Source organism: Camelus bactrianus, chromosome 1 (genome assembly GCF_048773025.1).
Source record: "Camelus bactrianus isolate YW-2024 breed Bactrian camel chromosome 1, ASM4877302v1, whole genome shotgun sequence".
Classification (NCBI taxonomy): domain Eukaryota; kingdom Metazoa; phylum Chordata; class Mammalia; order Artiodactyla; family Camelidae; genus Camelus; species Camelus bactrianus.
This window is the reverse complement of record NC_133539.1, coordinates 97,194,982-97,222,718: the sequence shown is the minus strand read 5'-3', so window position 1 is coordinate 97,222,718 and position 27,737 is coordinate 97,194,982.

The following is a 27,737-nucleotide window of genomic DNA, read 5'->3' as shown; positions in this document are numbered from 1 at the left end:
CCTGAGACAGCTGCCCCTTGGCTACAATTGAATCCATAGTGGTGCAGCCCGCTCCCCTCAGGAGACCAGGCCCTGGAGTGAGCTGAGGTCTTTGGGGCGAGGAATTTCCTGTCCCATCTAACTAGAATCTCCTTGGTTCACAGTCATTAAGTATTATGTTGGAAATGGAAAGGTATCTATAGTATATTAAATTTTAAGAGCAGGGTTTGAAGGTTTTGAGACATCTGTCTAATAATTTATTTTTGTAAAAAAATTATATACATATATAAAAGTACATAGAAGAAAATCTAAAGAAGCATACATCAAATTTATTATGCTTGTTACTATCTCCAAGTGCTAGGATCAGGTATCACTTTTTTTTCTTTTTACATACCTGTATTTCCACTATGAACATGCATTACTAAGTCATTTTTGAAATTATAGAAGTTAACATCAAAAACATAAAAAATAATGTACTTAATACTGGGATAATTTCTACACTGTTGAAGTGAAACATGATATTTTTAAAAACCTCAGAAATTTAGTACTTCCTATCCAGGAATAGTAGAGGATTTATAAAATATACCAGAGAACTCATTGACTAGTGAGGAAAATGCATAAAGCTATTGAGAGCCTCATATTTACAGACACGCGCTCATGAGGCTATGAATGTATACATTTATACCGAGTCATATAAAAATACTCAAAGTATACAGTGCATATGTGTTCATCCTGCTGCCCGGAATTCTCTGGACAGAGAAGTGCTCTGTTCTCCGTAGAGCCTGTCACTAGCTCACTGTCTGAATGTGGGCAAACTGCTATGGGCCCCAAACAGTGGAGGCAGGATGTAAAACTAGTCATTAGCAAGATGCTTGCAGAGTCTCACACAGCAACCATCTATCTGACTAATATTACTGCACTAACATGGAAGGGAAGGATATCATTTGTTAATAATCCAAGTAATTTTAAAGAATGCATGTGTGTGTGCACGTGCACGCACAGACACCATATCCCATATATATATGCAAATTGCAAATGGATCCTGGATGCTTATATGCATGGCATTTCAATAATCTTAGATATTGTTGGGGTTTCTTTTCCATTGGGAATAAGCTTCTGCCTAGAGATGGAATCAGAATAATCATCATATAAATTTTCAGCAGTCTCAATGAATAATAAATTGACCCGAATATTCCCTCAAAGTGTTCAAGCAATAAATTAATTCTAAACCCAGCTTCTCCCAACTTATTTTTAAGAGTTACTTTTAAATTAGCATTTCCTGCCATTTGTAGTAAATAAGTGTTATATATAAACAAGAATGTGACAACATTTCTATTTTCAAGAGACTCTTATCTAGATCATAAATATTCACACCAGGATAAACGTCTGAGGGGAAAAAAGTCCATTCCCAAAAGAGCTGCTTATTTTCTTCATATTCTGAAAAATTGATCTGTACAAAGATAAGAAAGTGTTATACATTCAGAAAGTTTATGCATTCTGTTATCAATTTTCTTTCTCACTATACTAAAATGGAAATATAGTTGCCTTCATGAGCTACACAAATAGCAAGTGAGAAATCAAAGAAACATTCTATGGTGAAAGAGAATGAAAAACATTGAACATATTGCCATGATATGCCACATTCACACTCAAAATCTTGTATTTGTTCATTATATTTATTTGTCTAGGCAGTTCTCTACTGATTATAAAGATACATTCCAAAAGCTAGGCATTTGGACACTATAAAAAATATATATATAGGATCAATATTAAATTTGGTAGTTAGGTTTACAAGACAGCCTCGGAAGCCTATACCTCCCTATTACAGAATGGGCTAGCTTTGGAAACTCACCACAATTTATAACACTGTCACCATGGGGAAATGCATTCCAAAACATAGCTCAGGAAATCATTTAACCATCCTCCCTCCCCACTTTCCTGCACTTCTGGACACAAGATGAAGAAAGCATAGTGGCTGGGGATTGCTTCAGGCACCCCAGGGTTAGAGGTGATCTGTCTCTCTGTTTATTTGTTTGCTTATCAATTGTGCTTTGTCCTTCTAATTATAAAAGTAATGTATGTCTGTTGCTATAAAAATTAACAATGTAGAATTTAGACTTTAAGAAGTGAATGTCTCCCATGATCCTATTCTTCAGCTATACCCACTGTTAACAGTTTGGTGCATAGTCTTCTTGTACTTTTTACATATTTGTTTACGAATGTTGGCATCTGACACTTTAAAAAACCTATCATATCAATACAATAGCATTCTGACAATAGGCACGTGAAAATATTCAACATCATTAGCCATTAAGGAAAGCAAATCAAAATCACAGTGAAATACCGTGTCTCAGCCACTAGAGTGGCTATCACGAAAGAGACATAATGACAAGCACACACTAGTATGAGTTAGAACACTTACACACTGCTGGTGGGAATATGTGGGGGTACACCCACTGTGGAAAACAAACTGACAGTTTCTCAAAAGGCTGAAGTAGAGCTGTCATATGACCCTGAGATTCCACCTCTAAAGTATTCCCAAGAGAAATGAAAACATATGTCCACACAAAACTTAAACACAAATGCCCACAGCAGCATTATTCACAATAACCAAAAGGTGGAAACAACCCAAATGTCCATCAACTGATAAATGGATAAGGAAAATGTGGTCTATCCATATAATTGAATATTTTTGGCAATAAACATAAATAAGTAAAATACTAACATATGCTACAACACGAATGACCCTTGAAAACATGACACAAAGAAGCCAGACACAAAAGGCTGTATATTGTATGATTCCATTTCTATGAAACGTCCAGAATAGACAAATCCATACAGAAAGAAAGTGAAGATTATCTGAGAGGAGGAGGAGTGAGGAGTGAAAGCTGATGTGCACAGGATTTCTCTTTGGGGTGAGGAAAAGGATCTAAAATTAACTAGTAGAAATTTGCAACTCTGCAAATACACTAAAGACCACTAAAGTGTGCGCTTTTAAAAGGTGAATTTTATGCTGTGTGAATTACATATCTATAAAGCATTATTAAAATACACATGTTGGCGTTGTGACCTTAGGTTATTTAATATCTGAGTCAATTTCTTATCCACATAGGGTTAGTGAAGGTTTATTAATATGTAAGTTTAATATTGATACATAATCACTACTATATACATAATGACTGATATATATACACATATATATAATTACTATTTTAAGTGCTATCACATACTATATGCATACATTTATATATATGCATATATTTATATATACATTACTTAACACCATGCCAGGCACAGAGCAGGCCCTCTGATAATGATAATTACTCCATTAAATTCTTTATACTGCAGCAAACCTCTTTAATATCATTTTGATGCATTTTCTCAATGTAAAATAGCTTGCCATTCTCCTCCATATAATTTCTTCACCTTACATCTGCAAAAATAATAATTAAGCTACTCTTCCATTCACCTCACTTCTTGGTGAATAAACTCAGATTTATAACACTTACCTGACTGGTGATTTTACATTTATCTGCTTGATTTCATTAATGTGTGTTTTGTACTGAACCAATCCAAGAAGGTAGGGCCCATGCCTGGTTTTGTTCAACCCTGAATCATCAGTGCTAGCCCAGGGCCAGACACATGTTAGAGCTTAAGAAATAGTTGTTGAATGAATGAATGGCTGGCTGGCTAGATAGATATATCTGCTCCGTGAGTGGCCTTCCTGTAAGTGGGTGGTTCTCAGCAAGTGTTGGGGTGTGGAGAGAAGGCAGGTTGTCATACAGGATACAGGTTGTCATATCTGAATCACCTGGGGTGCTTTTTTAAGTTACCTGATACCTTCTCCCCAAGACATACCATATCAGAGCTTAAAACGTGCTACTTCAGAGGCAGGAAGGCCCACTCCACCCAAAATACACTTCATACAACCAGTCACTGATGACAGAAATTTCTTCCATAGGACACAAAAACTTTCATTCATAATCAGAGATAAAAGTTAAGGTACAAATACCTTTGGCCACTGTGATATGATAAAAACACCACTGTCTAGACCAGGAGTCAACAAAGCTGGTCTTTAGACCTGCCTTGACTTTGGAGATGGTATGTGGCAGACAGGAAGGGAAGAGGGATAAGTACACAGACTGCTGAGTGTCCAAAGAAGCTGTGGAGAAGCAGAGCACAAGCAGGGGACAGGCGCAAATGGGATAAAGTGTTTCAGGCTCCAACTTCATAATTTTACTAGGGTCAAGCCTACCTTCTCTCAGCCCATCTGCTCTCTGCTCTCCAGGGGAAACGCTCCTAAGTCATACTGCTCAAGTTTAGGACCTGCCTTGGCAATGGGGATCTGACTACTGGCCCACCCAGCGATGAGTCCACACATAAGCTGGAAGAATAGTTTCTTGTCTACTTCATTCTTATTTCCCAACATGTGTTAATTGCTTTTAACAGAGTCCTAATTGCTAGCTCATGTTCATCTTTGAGGCGGCCTGGTTCCCAAGATCCTCTGCTGTATTCAAACTCTGTTTTTAACTTTCTAAACTGTAAAATATAGCACACATTATGCTTAGAATACAAATGCACAGTTTAATGAATTATTGTAAAGTCAATATCTATATAACAAATATACAGGTTACATCATACATTATGAACATATATATACATGACACATATATAGAATGATAACATTAATTTTTTAAATGTGAATTAAATCTTAATAAGAATGATTTTTAAAAGAAAAACAAAAAGAAATAATATATTGTAAACACTCCAGAAAGTCCTCACTCATGGTTCTTTTCTAATCACAACACTTACGTTCTTCCCTATTCTGACTCCTACAGTATTCACTTCTCTTGCTTTTCTTAATGGTTTACTGCTTAACCATGCATCTCCTAAAAATCATTTAATTTTGTAAGCTTTTGTATGCTCCATAAATAGAATCATGTAATGTATGTTCCTTTGTGCTGGATCTCTTCCATTTAACATTGTTTTCAGGATTCAACCACATTATTGCCTGGAGCTGTAGTTTTTAATTTTTATTTGTATATGGTATTCTAGCGAATGAATGTTCCATAATTTGTTTATATCTTCTACTGTTGATGGAGACTTGGATTGTTTCCAATTTCAGGCTATTATGAGTAACACTGCTATGCACATTCACGTATGTGTCTTTTGGTGCTCATGTGCACCTCTTTCTGCTGCATGCAAGTCTAAAAGTAGGATTCTGATGACTTATCTGGTGGTATGTGTATCTTCGCCTTTATTCAATTATGTCAAACTACTGTCTGAAATAATGATAGATTTACTTTCTGACCAGCAATGTTTGAGAATTCCCAATACCTGGCATTGTCAGACTTTTTAATTTTAGCTCAGCTGGTGAGAAGTAGGATCCCATCATCATTTCACCATGTGCCCTGACCCCATTTTGAGGGGGTACATTTGCTTCCTAGTATTTGCCCTTCCTTAACATTTTCTAATGATTTCTCTCCTACCTATCAGGGCAAATTAACTATCTATTCCTGTGTAGCAAATTATACCCAAAATTAGTGGATTAAAACAATAAACTTTATTATCTCAGTCATTCATTTGAGTAGCTCAGGAATCCAAGTGCCTTAGGTGGGTAATTCTGGCTTAGAGTCTCTCCTGTGGTTGCAATCAAGGTGTCTACCAGGGCTGCAGTCATCTGAAGGCTTATCTGGGGCTGGAGGATTCACTTCTAAAGTGGCTCACTCATATTCATGGCAAGTTAGTGCTGGCCATTGGCAAAGGGCCTCAGTTCCTCTCCATAGGGCTGCTTGAGCGCCTTCATGGCAGCTCACTTCCCCCAGTGTGAGTGATCCAAGAGAAGACAGCGAAGAGGAAATCACAATGCCTTTTATGATCTGGTTTTGGAAGTTGCTTCTGCCATTTTGTATTCATTGGAAGAGAGGCAGTAAGTCTAGCCTATGCAAAAGGAGAGGGGAGTCGGTCTCCGTTTCTGGAAGCATGAAGTACCAAAGAACTTGTGTGCATGTTTTCAAACCACCACACAACACAATTTAAAATCTCTTGACTTTCACCATTTGGCAAGCACCAGAGTAATTGTTATTTCAGACATCAATGGATGTTAAAATAACTGAGTGAAAATCTGATTAAAAAAACAAATGAGAAATGAGCATGGTCTCGAACTATCTTCTCACAAGACAACTTACTAACTACAAAGGGAATCATAATACCTTTATAGTGGAAAGACTTAGCAAACACGACCTTGACCAAGTTATCAAAATTAACATCATCAATAATGAGACATATCATATGACTTCCAATATGATGCACTTTCAGTGGTATTCTTGCCAAAAATGCATAACTTCAATTTAATCATGAGGGAACATCAGATAAGCTAAACCCAAGTTGGCGAACATTCTACAAAATAACTGGAGAGTACTCTTTTCAAGAGTATCAAGGTCATGAAAGACAAAAAGGGCTGAAAAATTGTCCTGGATTAAAGGAGACTAAGGAAACATTACAACTAAAAACAAGCTGTGATTTTTGGAGCAGAAAAAATACACTAATCAGACAACTAGTGAAATTTGAATAAGGTTGGTAGACTAGTGTAAAGTGTTAGGTCAACGTCAATGTCCTGATTTTAATAATTGCACTGTGGTTACATAAAATGTTAAGATTTGAAGAAGCTGGTGAATATATATATAAGAATTTCCTGTGTTTGTTTTGAAACTTTTTGGTAAATCTGAAATCATTTCAAAATGAAAACAAAAAATGAAAATTATTATTAAAAATATACATATTTAAGTAAAGGATCAATGAAAAACAGTGTGAGTGAGAGTCCATCAGAAGCTCACTAGTCTCTGACAGGAGTGGCTACTAAGAAGAACTACAGTCGTTTTCTATATGGCCTTCATCTCTCCCTGCCTCTAGTCCTACTATGCCCTCTCCATGTAATTCACAACAGCTGCCTAAAATATATATATATGATCATGCCAATTTCCTGCTTAAACCCTGGCCGTGGCTTCTCACGTCTTAGGATAAATCCAATTTTCCCAACAAGGGATCCTCATATGAATCCTATATGGATAACTATATGAAATTGAATATATTCCCTAAGACATGCCATGGGTCTCCCACCTCCAGGTCTTTGCATATGCTATTCCCTCTTCTTTGCTGGAAAAATCTTGATTTTTCTTGGAGAATACTCTCCCAATTTCTGTTTGTAAAGCTTTTTTGGACCGTTTGTCTCTCTACATAGAGGTAATCATTATATCTCCTCCTTGTATGGCCTTTGCTGAGGATCTCTCTTGCAGCATCATTGCACTGTAAGTAGATATTTATGTATTTGTTGTTGTTACTGATGGTAGTGGGGTGTTTTTCTGAGTACTATTAGCTTCTAGAGCACAAAATCTAAGCTATATTCATTCCCAGCACCTGGCACAAAAACAAGCAAATGGTAGGCATATTAGTTATTTATTGCTATGTAAAAAGTTACTCTAAAAATTAACATCTTAGAGCAACAAACAGTTTCTTTATTATTATCATACAGTTTCTGAGGGTCAGGAATCCAAGAGCAGCTTAGATGGGTGGGTTCTGGTTTAGCATCTCACAAGGTTTAAATCATAGTGTCATGCAGGGCTGTAGTCATCCAAAGGCTTGACTGAGGCTGTTGAATCTGCTTCCAAGATGGCTTATTCACATAACTGTTGACAAAAGGCCTCCACTCTTCTTCAGCTGTTGGCGTAGGGCCTCAATTCTTCACCATATGGGCCTCTCCATAGGCTAGCGGCAATCCTCGTAACATGGCAGCTGGCTTCCTCCAGAGAAAGTGGTCCAAGAGAGAAAGGAACACAGATGTCACAAATTTTCAATAATCTATCTCAGAAGTGACATACCATCTCTTTGGCTGTATTCGATCAGTCACACAGAACAACCCTGGTAAATGTGGAAGAACTCTACTCAGAGCAGGCATACCAAGAGGCAGGGATCACTGGGCTCCATCTTAGAGGCTGACAGCCACAGAAGCAATTACTCCGTGTCTGAAGAGATGAGTGAATGAATGAAGTGACCTCCTCAGGACCATTTCCCAAAGCACTTAATAATCAGAGAACCCAAATGGATTCATTTATCTCAAGGCAGTCTTGGTTATAACAAAGTCATCTACAGACACTGATTAGGACCACAAACAGCACTTGAGAAAGGTTCCCATGTGTTATTTATCCATTCAATGAATAGAAGGACCTTGTCATTTTTCAGGAAAATGGACTCAGACCAGGAAAGGTGAGGTAATGGACCTGAGGTAAATGAGAAGGTCAGATGACCCAGGAATAAATTCCCTGTCTACTGAGAATTGCCAGCATGAATGTCAGATGAGCACACCTTCCGGGTGCTATTCAGCTGTTTAGAATTCTGGGTGTTCTCCTGCTTCACTAAGAGGAGACTGATTCATGGGTCTAGAGGATGGCCACTCATAGGTTAAAATTTTCCACTGCACACCCATAGGTTAAAATTTTTCCTTTTCTAACTTTGGTATAAGACACAGTTTTCCACTAAATCCTAATCTCTGGCATAAAAGCAGAACAAATGCCTGGCCATCTCTGCAGATTTTTATAGAAGATTTTCACATCATTTAATAGCTGTGTTCTCTAGAGGAGGACTCAGGGCCTTCCTCCTTCATCTTGCCTTTTTGTGTCTCACTAATTCCCTGTATTGACTGTCCTTTCCTTAACTTCTAGTATCAACCTATTGTAATTCTACCAGTTCTTCTACTTCTAGCCAAGTCTCTGCTCCTTCGAGAAGTTTCCCTGATATTTCCCACCTAGAGAATTTGCTTCCTTATTGAACCAATCTTATATCACAATTCGTTTCACTCTACGGCATTTGAGTTTGTCTTACAAGTATTTAGGTACATGTAGGCCATATCATATGTATTTTTATTCCCTAGTTCTCCAAAACATTATTATTTATGTAATAAATAGATACAGCTAATTTTCTTTCACAGAATAATATTTTTTTAAAAAACTGCTTACTCTTAAAAACTCCAAGGTAAATATTTTTGTAATATTCAAACTCTTATACAATCTTTTGGAGTTTTTTTAGTTTGTTTGTTTTTGCTTTTTGTTGTGATTTCAGTTTTTTTAAGTAATTACACTCTTGAAGGCAGGACAGTAACACAGGTTATCTGTGTGCAGTGTTGATACGCTTTTCCTTTAACAAAATTAAATTCACTAATCACATTCATTTCTAAAGCCCTTTGAAAATATGTGTCATGCTTATGGGTGGCCACATTCCAGAGAACTGAATATGAGCCACGAAAGGAAAGGAGGCTGGGGGTGGGGAGGATACCCTTACAAGGCAAGAGAACTGAGCATGTGCAAGGCTCTGCAGTAAGCGAAGGAGGGCAGAGAAGTGCAGTTTGGGAAATATGGAGGGGAATGAAGAGAGAAAGGGAGTTTAAAGGAGAGAAGGGAGTCTGACCACGTTCAGGAGATCCCCTGGAATCCACAAATGGGGAGAGTACACTCCAGAAAGGTACCTCTTAATCAGACCACTGCTGACTTCCAGGTCCCTTCTGGCATCTCTTTACTAAGCCCAACCCTTTGAGGATGCTCAGACCAAGCTCTAGCTCCTCACACTCAGTGATTCCTGAGATTCCAGCCCTTTCTTTGACATATGGTCTGTCACCGTGCATCCAGACTGTAGTTTTGGATTTATGAAATGTGTGGTATGATGGAGTCCAGTGGACTTCGAAAACTCCTAACTCTGCTACGTAAAAGCTGGCAGGTTATCCAATCTCTTATGGCTTCAGTTTTTTCATCTATAAAATGGGGATAATAATACCTACAAAGCAGGTATTATTACAGATCACAAATATCACAGGATTGTTGTGAAAATTACACATTAGTAGGTACTCGATAAATAGCAGCTACAAAAAGCAGCGTAGCATGGTAGTTAGAAGCATGGAGTCTGGATCCAGACCAACTGGGTTTGAATTCTTGTTTCATTACCTTCTCTCTGTGTGACTTATTTTCTTTGTGCCTCAGTTTCCTGATCTATCAAATGGGGATAATAATAGTATAGTTTCTATCTTACAGAGTTGATGGAACGATATAATGGTTATAATACAGTGCCTGTCACATAAAAAGCATTCAGTAGATGGAAGTAGTAGTGGTGATTGTTTTTGTGTTGTTATTATTATTATTATAAAAGATGCAGTGGAGGGCAACAGTTAAGACTGTACTCTAGTGCTGAATTACCCGGGTTCAGAACCTGGTTCTACTCTTTACCAGCTGCATGATCCCAGGATCTTCATTCCCTCATCTGTAAATTGGGAATAATAATAGCATCTACTCCATAAGATTAAATAAATTCATATATGCAAAGTACTTAAGCAGTGCTGGTGCATAGTAAACAAGAAGTGTGAACCATTATTAGTATAAATTCCAATCAGCCATAGCTCCAGTTTCTATGCATGCCTGTGAGTAATTTTAAAGCTTGATATTTGGTACAATTAGATAAACTTAAAGTTTATGTATTCTGTGATGACTAACCTGAACTACCAGTTCCCTTGGAAATAAGCCAGGCTTTTAACCATCGAAGGTTTACAGCTGGGTCCCAGCTGACCATCTCGTCAGTGTCTATGTGTATAGCAGATGGTGGCTGCATTTTTTAAACGATTCCTTCCAAAGAGAAGATTGTAAATTTCTCAGAAAAATTCAATGCCTTCATTACAGAAGAACGTGCTGTCTCAGCCCTCTCACGCCACACCTTCATGACTGGCACTGCGGAGTCCCACATAAAGGGAAGAGACCTCAAAATTAGGCATGTTGGAGAGTTTCATGTGCTACAGACCATTGTTTTCAATGACACGCCAAAAGCCAGCCACTTCAACTCACATTTTTACTTTGCTCTCCGGCTGTACTGCAGAAACAGTACAAGTTGTTCGTTCAGATACCGGAAAGGCTGACAGTCCAGGAAACTTTTTTTTTTCGTTTCTTCAGCCAATAATCTTGTAGCCCAGTGATGTCACTCAACAGTTATGCAATATGACTTAACTGTTGGATAGGTGACAGGAATTCCACTGACACCAAGATCACCATGAAACTGCTTAGTTACTAAATTAGTCATATTGTACATTACCGATAGGTCACTTTTAAACTGTGATTAACTGCCAGTTCAAACAGCACTGTTGTCTAGTTAAAGAAGCCAGAGCCTATCACTCATAGTTTAAATGATCATATCTAGTTATTCCAGCGTCTGATTAATGCAACTGAGGTGGTTACTGAACTTCACAACATCACAGGCCACTTAAAAAGGAACACAGTGGGAAAAGGAAACACTTTCCGTCCTCTATTTTTAGGGGAAAATTTGTAAAATATTTCCTTGACCATTTCCTAAAATTAGTCATTTCAATTTCTCGACAATTTCCCCAATCCAAATAGGACAAGAACAGGATCCGTTCCTCAATGAAGATAGGGATTATTTAGTGTTGTTTTCTTCTCTAACACAAGCCGGCCTCTGTCCTATAATTCAACTACGCTGTGAAAGGGGACTTTTTACTGATCATAAGCCACTAGATAGCTATCACTTATTCCACAATATCAGTTGTTAAAATAATGTTTAAATTTGCCCATTTGAAAAGTAGTAGATGCATGTTAGAAAAAGTTTAGGAAATACCAAAAAGTACAAAAAAAAGAAAAAGAAGAAAAAGGAAAGGCTTCACAATCTCACCCTCCCAAAAATAACCATAACTAAAACTCTATAAATTTCTTCTGGTCTCAGTAAGGAATGAATACAGCAGCCTAACAAACTCCTTGCCTGGCAGTGCGGTGGATGCTGGGTGTAGAAAGATAAAGAACATTCAATCCCTCTCCCTTAAGAAGCACACAGCTTAATGTAATGGGGTATCTGAACACAAAAGAGGCATTTAGTGTAGGCTGGAAAGAACGAAATGTGGAGTGGAGGAGCTGGAAGGAATTACCAGAGCTGATTAGAGAAATCCTAGAGTAGGGCTACTCAAAGTATGTTCCACAAAGTGATACCAGAGCTTACAAGCTACCTACAGAAGCTAAGAGAAAGCATGTGAAACTTTTGGAGCAATTTGATGGCACCTTAATAATATTTTTTAATTGCACCTGTATTTTATATGTGTTTTTTAATTTTATTTTTGTTGTGTTTATTTTTATTGTATTTTTTTAAAAATTAGTTCACAATAGATTAAATTAAAAGTGTAAAACTCCTCTGTCACTATAAATAGTTTGAAAACCACTGTCCCCAGGGACACAACAGTTTAGCTAAGTATTGTATAACCAACTGTCCTGGTTTGCACTAAGCCTCACAAAGTCCCAGGCAATCCCAGGATGAGTTGGCCACCTTACAAGTGTTTAATTTCAAGAAAACATTAGCTTCATGAGAGAATAGGTGAGATGAAGGGGAAGCAATCATCAAAGAAATAAGAGAAGAAAATGTCTCTGAGGTGAAGAGAGGTTTTAGTCTTCAGGTCAAGAGGGTTCAGTAATGGCCAGTAATTACAGAAAAGAGAGGCACAATTAGTTACATCCTGATGGACTTTCTAAATTTCAAGGATCAAGAGAAAAACCCTTTAAGATTACATATACACAACAAATTGAAATGAATAAAATAAATTAGTAAGGTGTCAAAACGCAATATTTATTTTACATTCCCTTAACAAAAAGATATTTGCTTTAGCTTTCTGAGATAAGAGAGAAAAGAAATAAAGAAGAATTGTCCTTTAAATACAAATATAACAATGAGGGTAATAAAATGGAAATAGAAAACAATACCACAAAAGAGGGACATACGAACATGTTGGCATTGTTAACGTAATTTATTTGATTTTGGCATCAAATTTGGCTGTAAGCTTCCTGGTTGGTGGTGGAGAGGTTAGGAATCACAGTCGTTCAGATTGCTGTTCTTATGATGAAAGAAGAAGGATGTGAGTTTCTCAGCAAGACATTTTTTTCCTGGAGCTGAAATCTAAAGCAAATTCTCTCAACGATTTAATATTGGGGGCATGAAGTAGTGTGGTAGATGCTGTACTCAGTAGCATTTCTACAGCAAATGTAGGAGTGAGTTTCACATATATGCTTCTTACAGGGATCTTCATTAAACTCAGTGAAGGGTTTCAAGGTGTATAAATACATTATAGCCTAGAAACATTATTTGATCCAAGGATAGAACTTTGAATATCCTAGAGAAGAAGATGAATAGTATATTATTAGTTAGTGTTCTCTGAATATTATTTCTATTAGCCAGACTAATGTAATAATGTAATTTGTGGTCTTATGTCTGAAAAGAAATTAACTCTGGTGTTCTTTAATACTGATTGAGGGTATGTAAAAATTCCAGTTTCTTTTGACTAGAAATTTTATTAATTTCAGGGGGAGATGTGAATAAATATAAATAAAAAAGGTCACTGAGCTGCTCTAAAGTTTCTATAAAACTGACAAATAGCATTAACAAATTATTCCAACTTGTCAAATTATTCCACTTGAATGGACTTTATCAGGAATAACTGAATGCATGAGAATGACTCGCCATAGAAACGAGTACTGTAATAGTAGTAAATAACTATGATTTATGTATTAATTATATACTAGGGGCCAGATACTGTGGTAAGTGAACTACCTTTATCTCATTTAATACTATGATTAAAGCAGGTGATTATGAAGGTAAGTACTATTGATACTTCCATTTTTCAGAGGAGGAAAAATAAAGCTCAGAGAAGTAAAACAACTTACTAAAGTTCAGATAAGTTGAAATCCGTTCCATCTCTCTGAGTTATATTGTTATTTTGTTAGCTCACTTTGCATTTGACAAATATCATCCTTCCCATTTCCTTAAGTCCCCAGAACCATAAGCATTTGTAACCATCCTTTCCTTCTTACGGACATTTTCATTAAAATATCTGTTTTTTTTTTAAATTCCAGTTTCAAGGGAAATACAGTGAGACTTTGTATACCTAGCCCTTTCAGCACCGATATTAGCATTGGACATCAAATTTGTGTGAGATTAGGCTATTATGCTTCACATAATGAATATTATTTTAGTAGCTATAAATAGTATTAACTCTTACTAGTTTTACTTCTCTTCTGGCACTCTCAATAAATTTAATAAATATTGTAACACTTTCATTAATGCAAATCAAATTGTTGATCAAAATATTGTTATAAACTCAATCTTAATAGTTCTAAAGTAAAGAAACTTCTTTCACATGGTATCTGTTTGAATGGGCAAAACTCAGTTTGCAAATCAAGCATGCGCATTATGATCACCTTTTATAAAATACGTATTTGTATAAACATAATATTTTTAAATACACTTGGCTCTTGAACAACACAGGTTTGAACTGTATGTGTCCACTTATATGTAGGTTTTTTTCAATAGTAAATACTGCAGTGCTACACAATCCCAGGTTGGTTGAATCTGCAGATGCAGAGCCACCCATCCAGAGGGTGGACTGTAAAGGTGTATGTGGATTTTCAACTCCTCAGAGGAATGGCCCCTAGCCCCTGAGTTGTTCAAGGGTCAATTGTACATAAGCATACAAAAAAGCATTAGAGAGATATAGTAAAAATATTAACCCTGTTTATCTCTGGGTGGCAGGACTTGGGTGGCTTTTATTTTCTTCTTTTTACTTGTCCATAGGTTTGAATAACTTGTATTATCTTTGCAAGAAGAAAAAATAATAATATTGTTGCTTTACTTAAAGGCATGCAAGAGTGGGAGCAAAAGGTGGCCCTACTCATTCCTAAAGCACGTCAGCCAGGTGACCTTCCTGTACCACCATCTACCTCTTGCATCATTGAAGTTGCACTTTAAGGACTTACATGATGATTTTAAGGGTTATAGGAAAGCGTATAATTTGGGTTGGAGACCACCCCTAACTTTGCCTTGTTAGCACCTATGTGACTTGAGGCCAGTTTTCACACTTTTGATTATTTGGTTCTTCATTTTCAAAATGGAGACTGGACTGTTGTGAGCCCAAAACAAAATCACTGACACAGAGTAAAATGCCTGGAACAAAGTAGTGCTCAGTAAATAGTATATGCCATTGCTTGCCTCATTCCTCAAAGGATTTGTCCTCCTTCTATAGACGTTGGTTCTCTTCCCTGAGTTATCTTCATGTAAACCTCAGTTTCAGTTAAATAATTAAATTCTACTTTTCCCACATTCACTAGTTAGGAGTAGAGAAAAGGACGAAAAGGAAGACTTACTGAGGACCTACTGAGTATCAGGCACTATGTCCTATGTGTTACTTTGCTTAAGGAAGGCTTTGTATTTTCCTAAACACAAACATCTGTGAAGTCTCAAGTTTCTACCTTATTATTAATGCATTTGCCTCATGAGAACTATCTTACATTATATCATCATTCACCCTAAAACATTCTCTTTAGTCCTATTTCTATCTTCACAGACCTCTAGTTGTGACACAGAAGTTTGGTTGATCATGACTTTATCACAGTTCACACGTTCAGAACTTCATTTCATAGCCTTTAAGACCATAGAAATGTAAATTACATTTTTCTATCCATTTACATGTCAAAAAGTCTCAAATTTTTATTTTTTACATTAATAGGTTTGTAATCAGTCCCTCTAATATATGTTAAGCATGCTTTACTTAAATGAGCCTTATTCTAGATGGAGAAAATTAAACAAAAAGATAATGAAATGGGTATGTCTAATCATCAGGCCCCAGTATTGAAAGTTTGACTAAGTTTATTTACCCTTCTAAAAAGAACTAAATCTCAATCACATTTATAATTCAGGAAAGCATTCCAGTACAAGAATGTTTCTGGGTCTATGACAACTTGTTTTCTTTATAACTGTGCCTCAATATTTCAGGCAGAGACAGTTAAGCAATTGTAGGGAGGTCTGCAAGACTTGGGAATGGCGCCTCCCTTCCTAATGATCTATTGCATTTGTATTACACACGGATTGCACAACAAAGGTTTCTATTTTCCTACTTTTTTTCTTTAACATGTGTCAATTAAACCTCTTTTTTTTCTTCACTTCCTTAAAGCCTCACTCTTTCTCATCTTTTACCCTTTTGTTTCCCTGACATGAAAACTCTAAGAAGGCAAATTGCTAATTGCATCCCTCAAAGCCCCAAATAAATATAATTAGCCACACAAACCTGACCTGCCTCTTCTCTCCTGAAAGCTTTCACAGCAACTTATCTACTAAACCTCAGGTTTTCTACAAACACATTTCCTAGGAAATGTCCCCAGATGGCATGTGATCTTTCCATTTTAGACAAGCTGCCTTGATCAGGTGTCACCCAACTGACCTGCTTTTCTCCACCTTTATTCTCAGCACAATGTTGTCTCAACAGACTATCCACTAAGTCCTGGTTTTTCTTCACTGAATTCCATTCTCACGTCTATGCCTACACCACACCTGCCACATGCACTAGTTGCTAATATACCTTTTGTTAGTCCCTCATGATTCTCACAGGGGCTCTGAGCAACCTTGAAACTCTGTCATCATTTCCCCAGTGTTCTCTTCCAATTCTTTGCCTGTATTGAGCTTGGCTTCAGGTTTTCATCTCCCCAATTCCTTTTTTTTTTTTTTTTTTTTTTAGTTTCCAGTTGGTTGGGAGCCAGCCCTCTGCTCTCTACCCCATGCTCACCTTGCAAGCCACCCTATCCTGGTCATCTTTATTTATACCTCCCTCACTATTTAAGGGAGTAAATCCAACTCAGAGCAGTGAAGATGAGTCACAGGGGAAGAAATCAATGGGGGCTCCAGGATGCTCTTAGATCACAGATCATAGAGCAAAAGGGATTCCAGAGACCTTCTAGTCCAATTCTGCCATTTCACTGATGACAGAGCTGGGACCTCAGAGTCTGAAGTCAAAAGACCTTTCAAATAAATCAGTACCAGAGCTGCCAGGAAGAGCATTTCCATGTGGTTAAAATCATTGACTTTGGAATCACATGAACCTGAGTTCAAATCCCACACTGTGTGGTCTTGTACCATTAATTTAAACCGTCTAAACCACAGTATCCTTACAATTAACATGGGGATGATAACACCTATCTTACTGGATTGTTGGGCTGGAAATATGGTAGTTATTAATTATTAACTATAATCCAGCTCTATCAACTTTTAGTCTAACGCTCTTTACAAGATAATGCTATTATTATGGTTCTAGTGCCAATCTTTCAAGATTCCATTTTTAATCTTGACTAATAGTGGTGTGATTTTGAACAATTTATTTACAAAACTGTGCTTCATTTGGTTAATCCATCATGTAAAGCTAATACCTAATGTACAGGTAGTTCTGAGGATTAAATAGATAATCCTTGTAAATAGAGCATTTCACACAGTAACTGGCATGTAGGAAACAACAAAACTTTTAATAGTTCTATATAGTCTCAAATGCCCAGAACAAATGTATGAATGATCAGGATAATCTCCTGTCATGTACCTTGAAAAATAACCCAGGTTTATATACTAGATTCTCTTTGGCCCATAGTGCCCATATTCATTCATTCAAGCTAGGCATTAAACAATAGGTAGCATTAGACCATGTGGAGATGAAAGAAAAGATGTTTTCCATCAAAGCAACAACTATAAGCAAAGGAGAGAAAGGGCAAAGCTCATGGCAGGTCTCAAACACTAATTCATTCTATTTGGCTTCAAAGGTGTCTAACTGACCTCCCACCTATAGTCTCATGCCTTCCTATCCATCAGCCTTGCTGCTGCCAGAAGGAAAATATTAATTTGAACATGATTATAATCCTTCCAAATTTACTGCTGCACATCAAATTCAGAATAAAGACCCAACTCCTTAGCCCATCTTTCCAGTCATGTCACCATCTCTTCCTGCCATCCCTGCCAGCCTGAATTCCTCCACCTGCCAACTGCCCTCCCCAAATCACTTGCACTTTTCCGAATCATCTAACTCACCTTCAGCCTTTGAATGGGCTACTCTCTTGACCCAAAACATTTTATGACCTACTCAGCCTTTAAGATTCAGTTCCGAGTTTGCCTGTAGGAAGTTTTCTATGACTTTGCCCACCCTCATCACTGCTGCCCAAGAGAAGAGTTTCATCTTGGAGGCCCCACAGCAGCCTATGTTTACCTCAAGCACAGCTGGTAACACATAGGATTTTGTACCTGTACCTCTTTCTTTTATAATTCTAGGCCCTCTCAAGGGCCCACGGTATGTCAGGCACAACTGTATGAACGAGAAATACAAAGAACGAGAGAGAGAGAAAGTCCCCGCTATCTCGGAGCTCATGGTTCAGTGGGGTATATCAGGCAATTAACACATAGATTAATGCATGAACATTTTCAGATAGTGACAGGCGCTATGAAGATAATGAAATGGCGTAATGTGCTAAAGAGTGGGAAAGGAGAGGGAAGGGAACAGAAGACAAAGTGGTCTAATAGCATTTGAGCCAAAACCTGATGAGGAGCCAGGTATCCCCGGGAATACCAAGGGCAAGACTGTTCCAGGTTGAGGGAAGAGTAAGAGCTTGTAACTGTTTGCTGAAAGAAGGAAAGGGATTGGTTGGGATCTGGTTCAAGAACCACCTGAACAGGAGGATATAGTATATCCTCCAGGATATACTAACTTTTCAGTACAAGAATAAAAGACAGAGAAAAGCACCAAAATTACCATATCCATCTTAGACTTGGGGCCTTTGGGGGTTGAAGGGGAGTGGTCAGGAACTGACTGAACTGACGACCTGAGGGTGAAGCAGGTTTCTATAAACCAACATTTCCTGAAGAATGTTGTAGAAACGCTGGACTAGACCATCGAGTCACTCTAGAGCAACCCTGAAGTCTCAGTTTGGGAAGTGCTGCTCCTCTTACTCTGCTCCCCAACCCGTGCCCCACCCAACGGTTACTCAGAGCCTTTAATATGCTAAAGCATTTGGAAAACCTGGTTAGCGTTTATTTCTCAAACTAATGTAACCACTGTATTTGTTTTGCTGTTCTGTTCTGTTTTGTTTTGTTTTAACACAATACTGCTTAAATCCTGTGAACTGGTATTTTGTGAAACACATTTTGGGAAGCTTTGGCCTAAATCACTCTCCACAACCCACAAGCCTTGCTGTGGTAATTTCTGGTTTCTAGTTCCATTTTGCTCAAGGGAAGCATTAAATAAATAAGGGGATATAATCTTTGGAAAGATACAATAGATAGTTCTTTTTGCAAGTGTGTATGTAAAGAGTGCAAGAGTCTCAATAAGTCTAATTTCACTACATGTATTCACCTTAAAATAATTTCAACATAATCAAAAATGGTTAATACATGTAAGGATAAACATGTGTCAATATATACTAATATAAGTTCCATGAAAAATAAGAAATTTAATTACTAACTGTTAAAATCCAATTTGAATACTTTTTTATGCACTGCAGCTTAAAAATTTTAAATTAAAATTAATTTGTGCTCAGCAAAGTGCAAAAAATTTAAGTTTACTCATCACAAACCCATCTTACTCATTTGGATTACAACAATTTTAAATGGCAGAACTATTAAGCACTTTCAGATTAATTTCTGAAAATCAAATACTTTAGACTTCATAATAATATAGATACTTAATAGAAGGGAAAATATCCATGTCAAAGGTTAATTAACAATACTGACACTCTCCCAGTAGCTAAAAATAAGGCTAATAGCAAGTTCTTCCACTACCAGGCTATATTATAATATATTTGAAGTACACTTGGGAAACTGACTTTATGTTTCCTGATTAGATTTATTCTAATAAATCTAATTGTGCAAAATGGTTGTTCTAACCATATGAAAATGTTAAATTTCAATCATAAAATTCACATATATATCAACAGAATATACAGAACCCACTTCCTAAGTATTGATTATACTTATCTTCATCAAATAACTCCTCATAACTTTCCATTTTCTAATAACTTAAAAATTAGGAGTCATCTCAAATAAAGTTTGAACCTCAAAATAAGTCAGTGAGAGAATGAATGCTAATAGTATAATAACAATAAACATTAGTAGTGTAAGTTATTCTCAAACCAAGTTTCCTCTGGTAAATATCAAATAATTTGTTACATTCCTCAAACTGCTTAATTAGTCAGCTGATAAATGTATGTCTAATAAAATAAGGTCAGTACGTTGTTAACTAAAAGTAACCCAGGCCCCCCCAAAATATTGATTTATATAAGCATCCAGTCAAAATTCACTTTTTAAAGTCTACCTTTTATTTGGCTTGTAATAGTCAACTCAGAATTATAACTAAGAATTTTTTTATCCTGTTTTAACAAATGCTCAGCTGTTTTCAGCATCTTCATATTTATTCTTTATAGAATAAAGTACTTTAGCACTCATTCCAGTCATTTGTTTTGGAAGTCACTCAAGTCAAATATCAAGGAAGAATATGTAAGAAAATGCTCAAGTTAAAATGCTCTCTCAACTGGTTAAATGGCATATTTACATCTGGAATACATGAACCCATGCAAAATTCACATTGTTTAGGGAAAGAATGGTATCTTCAATAAATGCCAGTGGATCAATGAGATACATATATACACAAGCGGGAAAAAAAGTCTTGGTCCTCTACCTCAAACTACATATAAAAATCAACTTCAGATGTATTATAGATCTAAATGTGAAAGGTAGAATAATATGACTTTTAGAAAAAATATAAGGGAATATCTTCATGACTTTAAAATAGGCCAAGATTTCTCAAACGGGACACAGAACGCACTAACCATAAAATAAAATATTAATCAATTGGACTGCATTAAAACTAAGAACTTCTATTCCATTAAAACTCACCATTTAGAGTGAAAGGCAAGTCACAAAGTGGGAGAAGATATTTGTACAACATATGTGGCAAAGGACTCTTCCAAAGATATAAAGAACTCCCATTAAGTCAATATGAAAAAACAGACAACCCAAGAGAAAAATTGGCAAAAGACTTGAACAATCATATCACAAAACAGGATATCCAAATGGCTGATGAACATATGAAATGAAAATTAAAACCACAGTGAACTACTACCATCCACTCTCCAACGACCAAAATTTTCTTCAATTTAAGTGACCATATCATCATTGTAATAAAAAGATACATATAATCTGTATGTTTCTGCAGAATTTATACAAAAAGAATAAACACATGGGCCTTATCTGTCTAAGCAAAAGAAGTTTCCAGCAATTACCTTTGATGGCCTAGACTTTTTAAATCAAAAATATTAAGTATCAGCAAGTATGTACAACTAGTGGAACTCATATATTTCTAGTGAGAGTATAAAACTGGTAGAGGCACTTGGGAAAGCTGTTCGGCATTATCTAGTAAAGCTAAACATATGCCTAGCATATAACCCAATGATCTTTTTTTTTTTTTGGAGAGTAAAGAGGGCATATGCCCACCAGAAGGTATGTACAAAGCTGTTCATAGCAGCACTATTTATAATAGCTCCACAGGGACCAACAACACAACTGCCCATCAAAAATAGAATGATTAAATTGTGGTTTATGCAAACAATGGAATACTGCACAACAATTCAAATGAGCAAACTACCGCCCTACACAAATACTGAATGACTCTCACAATCATAATGATGAGAAAAACCAGACAAAAACAAAGAGCAAAAAACCAAACTACACTCTGCTGCTTTTATAAATATTTTATAATATACCACATATTCTATAAATGTATCATTTGTATAAAGTTCAAAAGGGGGCTGGGGGCATGAGCAGCTATGCTATAGAAGTCAGGATATTGGCATCACTTGAGAGGGAGCACAGTACCTGGAAGGGGGCATGAGGAAGCTTTTGGATGGGGGTACGTTGTACTTCTAGGATGCCTGTGGTGTTCTGATGGCTACATGGTTGTGTTCACTTCGTGAACATTCATCAAGCTGCATAATCTGTGCATCTTCTGTATGCTATACTGCAATCAAATTTATATTTTGAAAATCCTGTTGTGTACATAGAAATGGGTCTGTGGTAAGTGTTTAAAAAAAAAAAAAAGGATGCAGAGTAGAATGAACAACATGGTCCCCATTGGGGAAGAACGAGAAAGGAAGAAATGGATGCGTGGATAGCAGGCTGACTGGATGGAAACACACCAGATATCAATAAAAATGCTCTCTGAGGATTGGGCCTTTTATTTTTCTTTTTTGTACTTTTTGTAGATTTCCTTAAGTGAACATATCACCATTGCAATAAAGAAGATAAATGTTATCTATACACTCTTGCCAGGATTTAGACAAAAAGAATAAACCAAACTTAGCATATGGGCCTTGTCTGTATAGACAAAAGCAGGAGATTTAAGCAATTGCCATCAATAGTCTGGAAAACTGAGTCAAAATATTAACACGATGTAAAATATATTTTATGAAATACAGCATTGAGGAGCTGGGATGTAAACTTGGATAAAGACAGTCAGCAAATGACTATCTCTTCAATGTCAGGAACTTCTTGCTTTAGGAAGTATCTAAAAAATTGCCTCATTTTGCCTATAAAATCCTAGCATATCAATAGCTCCCCTACCATTGGGACATTGCAAACATCTCTTCAGAGGGCCAGCGAAATGCATGTTTAATGTAATAAGGCACAGGATAATCCAGCTTCCTTCTAACAGAAGAACTAGATGAAAGAGTACATGTTTCCCCCTCTTCTCCTTCCTCCTCCTCTCCCTGTACACGCTATCCCTTCTCCCACCGTTTCCTCCCTTCCTTCCCATCTTCCTAGAACTGCCTTGCACTGCCCAAGTGCCTCCACCTTTTCCCCCTTGCCCAGTTTGCTCTCAGTTCTGGGGGTGCAAGTGGGACTGACGGATCCTAAGCTTCGTTCTCCTAGTGTCCTTGAAACATCGGCTGAGAGGGAGATTGGCCTCTCGTCACTCTAAAATTGGAAGTGCAAAGAGAGAAGAGAAAGTGAACAATTATCTGTTTCTTCTCCCTCTCCCAGCTCAAGCGCCTCCCCCTCAGCTCCCCAACCCAGGCCCAGCTATAGGGCAAGATGCATGCAACTGCCAGCGCTGAGATGCGAGCTGTTCAGGCAGCCAGTGCTTTTCACGTGGTCAGTCACAGAGCAGTAGGGGAAAGGGAAGTGGTGATGCAATATCAAATGGCCATGGTAGGGGTGGGGGACCAGAACATTGTTAAGAAAAAAACCAGAAGCAGACAGTGGGTTGGAGGCTGAGATTGGCCTTTCTCATACAGTAAGAGAAAACACAAAGCAGGTGCTGTGCACGTTGCAAAACAATAAATGCTTGTATAAGTGAGATTACATGTATACAAGTTATTTGAAAACCCTGAAATCCTCCAAATATCAGGGATTAATTACAATTATGAAGATAAATGTTTTAGGGACTTTCAGAGCAACTCATACATTTAAATAGAGTATGAAAATTCAGGAAAATGAATAGGCATCCCAGAAATTCCCCCAGCAGAAACTCTGAAACCTGCATCTAGACTTTCCATTTCACAGAAACAAGGAGGTGGGAGGGGGTTTCCACTGGGCCTCAGAGAAGGGAACAAAAAGTCACCTCCTCCCAGTCTGCAAGTATCTGAAACCCCCTCACGCAGGATTGTGATGGGGCTGGAAGACATAGCTCACACAGGTGGAGACTTCAGGCCAGAGCCAGGAGATCAAGAATCTGCTCACAGAAGAAGTGAGGGAAGCTGCTTGTCTGGCTTTGCTGTCACACCAGCCCCCCAGAACACACAGTAGAGTAGTGTTTGTTCTGTGGCCAGGCTGTCTGGCAAAACTAGGTGGTGGGGGTGAGAAAATAGCCAGATGGCACCGGCTGGGTCCAGCATTCGTCAGAGGAGAACTTGAGGGGAAGCAGAGAACAAAATGATTGGACAGGGAAACCATGATGGCAGATGAAAGTGACAAAGTGGAGGAGGGGATGCTAACTGCAGGGAAGTGATGGCCGGCAGGTTGAGAGAGAGCCTTGGGGGTGGGAGGTGAAGGAAAAGAAGGGGAGGATAGAGGAGAAGGAGGAACACAGCCCCAGAAGGAGCCAAGTTCACTGCAGAACACAGCCTGAGGCCCGTATCTGAAACTGTTCGGGCCTAAGAATTGTGGCTTGGGGTGCCTGGTTATATTGGCCTGAGGGTTTCCTTTTTACATAAGTGAACCATAAATGATCCAAAAGTTTTTTTAACTTTTTATTACAGAAATTTGAACATGCAAAAAAAAAAAAAAAGGCAAGCAGAATATAATAATGAATTTCATGTGCCCACTACTCTGAATTAATAATAGTTAAATCCCAGCCAATCGTGCCTCATCCAACCTCCATCCATTTCCCCCTTTCACATACTAGGGTTTTTTGTTTTTTGTTTTTTTTTAATTATTGTGGTTAAGGAGCAGGGAGAGTATAGCTCAGTGATAGAGTGCATGTTTAGCATGCACAAGGTCCTGGGTTCAACCTAATACTGCCACTAAAAATAATAATAATAATAATAATAACAACAACAACAACAACAACAACAACAACAACAATAAATAAAAACCTAATTACCTCTCCCCCAAATATCACTAAAAAAAATTACTGTGGTTAAATATACTCTCATATTAGTTTAAAGCACATTCCATAAATAGTGCATTATGTATCTCTAAAAAGCAAGGATTCTTTTCATTCTTTTTAAATGACCACAGTATCATAATTATGTCTCACAATTTCTTAATATCAGGAGATATTTCGAAGGCATTTCCACATTGAAGTTTCTCCTGCTGCCGTACACAAAAGCACTTGTGCATTTTAGAAGAGCTTAGAAGGGTGAGAGAAAATTTGACTACGAGAAGGCACCAGGAGATGAAGCTGTAGCAGGAACTCTGGGAAGAGCAAAGATTCAGCAAGAGAGACTGTATTTTATGATCTCCCCATAATACTGCCCTTTCTGGGGCTGTGAAGTGGAGGACAAACACCTTGCAGGACTTAATACATAGCTCTAGAAAACTCTGCAGCAATCGCTAGACACACAAAAAAATCAACATTTGAGCTGTTTTGTTGACAAAGAATCAAGAGACCCAAATAATGGGGGAAAAGGATCTTTTTCTGTTCTGCCTGTCTCAAAGGTTGTGAACATTTTGATGAAGCATCCCAACTGAAAAAGAAAGTTTATTGTACTAATATAGCATGTGCACCATAAAATATTTTAAAACAGATATCATTAGAGGATGAGATTAAAAAATAAAGATAGAAGTTCTTATATTTTTCCCATACCCTAACAAATCATCTTGGGCCCCTCCCTGTGAGATCACCACACTTGATTGTCAGTTATCTCAAGAGCAGCCCTTAAGTGGGGAATAGGGAGCCAAGTTTAGCAGGTTGAAAGTGAGCCTGGGGATACCTGTACAAAAGACAGTAGAGGTCAGTGGTCTCAGTGCTCCTGTACATTCGAGTGACCCTGGGAGAGCTTTAGAAATGGACCTAACCTCATACCAATCAAATTAGTAATTCTAGAGTGAAGTCTGTGTATTGGTTTTTTGTTCGTTTCTTTGTTTTTAAGTACTCCAGGTGATTTTAATGCATAGGCAGCATCCAAAAACTGGTATAGGTGTTTTAAAAAAAATTCCTCAATGTGAGAATATTGGTTCTGATTTTAAAGTGTTCTATTCTACAACTTCCTGTTTAAGAGTAGGGACAATATTCTTCTCTACACTAAAGAAAGGGTGCAGAGTAGTGAGAAGAAAAGAAAATGCAGAGAAACTTTAAAGTAAAAAACCATACCTAATAAAATAACTGAGGTTCTCTCAGGAAAGGATGATTTCCATTTCCATATCCCAGGTTCTAATGTATTACATCTTAAACTGCTCCAATTTCGACAGACTTTATTTCCATTTAACCCCCAACACTCATCGTATTAGATTAATAAAATTATCTAATGATTATTTCAAATTGCAATCATGGTTGTTTTATATGTCAAAATAATTAATTCTGGCTACTTAAAGCTTTTCTGTTTAATCAAGTTTCTCTCTCAATTGGGAAGGGAAAAAAAAAAAAAAACCTGACCTTAAAAAAAAAAAAAAGACATTTTCTATCTCTGAGGAACTGACTTCATCAAATTATCCTGGAGGGAAAAGCAAGGACAAAAATGTGAACTACAGGCAGCTGGAAAGCAAAATTGTATACAATGAATGGCACACCAAATCCTGCAGGGAAATATGCACCACAATACATTATTTCCTGTGGCTTCCTGCCCAAGGAACACTGAAGAACAGTAAAAATTCTTCCAGAAATTATTTCCTCAGCTGTCTCATTGATGGATTTAGCATAGGTATTCGGTCAAAATATTAAATTATTGTCAAATCCAAACATGTATATTTACCGGTGTTTACAAATCTAATCACAAGGGCCACTTGGTTCCTTAAAATGAAGGTTAAAAGAAACTTGAACTGGTTTCCATTTTATCATAAGCCTGGAATGCTGAAAATGCTGTGGCAAAGCCATCAATTCATTCATCTGAGTGAAAAGTCTATAAAATCACAGGACTTAATTTTTCCATCCTTAAACTTCACCATTGTACCAATTCCACAAAAGTTATATAGCATGATCGTATACTGCTAGAAGTAAAATTAATTGTCTTCTGCAGGATGCTTAAAATCAAACGGGCAATCTAAGTTTATCTTATGATGTTTAAAGAGACTAAAACGAGCTGGTTCCACAAATAGCTTCCTTGATAAACTCTGGGAAGTCATGAGAGGACTGTTTGGTGGTAGTGCATACCTACTGCAGATGGCATTGTGCATTAGACTGGCCACAGGATATATTTATTTAACTAGGGAGAGTTTGTCACCACACACTCCAATTAGGACAGATAATAATATCAATAATTAATATCTTTTTATATGACATAGTGCTTTGCCTTCAAAATGACTTCTAGCTATGTAGCCCAGGGAACTATGTTCAGTATCTTGTAATAACTTTTAATGAAAAAAAATATGAAAACGAATACATGTATGTATATGCATGACTGTGATATTGTGCTGTATGCCAGAAATTGACACATTGTAACCAACGGTACTTCAATTAAAAAAAAAATTTATGACTTCTCATTATTTATCATCCCCTACTTGACATGCTAGTTGTCACAGTTTGGGAACCCCATAGCTGTTACTTGGACTACTAACTAGTCTCTCACCTCACTCTAGCCCATCCTCCCTGTCAGCAGTGTTTTCTTAACAATCCATCTTGGAGCCTGTCACTCCTGTTACTTATCTATGGGATGTTCCACCTCTTGTTTCTCACCTCCATCACACTCCCATATTTACTCCTTACCCCAGCTACATGGAGCCTCATGCCCTCCCCAAAATAGACTGCTTGGTTCTCAACTCTACTCCTTTACCATATACCATTCCTCTGTCATCCTTTACAAATGTTCTCAATGTCCCCTTTGTCAGACTGGCAAACTCTCACAAGGCTTTTAAGACCAAGCCAAAACTTCACCTCATCTGTGGAAGCCTTTCTGAAAAGCCCCAGGGTTAGTCTTACTAGTTTCTGTGCTGTCTTACCCTTTGTACAGTTTTATTGTCATCTTATCATCACTGTCCATTTCCAAATCTAGGTTCCTCTCCCTCCACCATCATCCCTAAATAGAAAAAGAGATCCTTGGTCCAGCTACTCTGTCACAGTCATCTGGTATCCCCAGAGTGCAGCAAGTGCTCAATCCAAGGAACCAATGAATTCAACTGATGAATGATTGAAAGGATTTTTTGCTCCTGTGTGAGGCAGAGAAAATGGAATCATACAAATCAGGAAATCAACGCTCTTTCACCTAGATCAAAGGTGAGAAATCTATTTCACT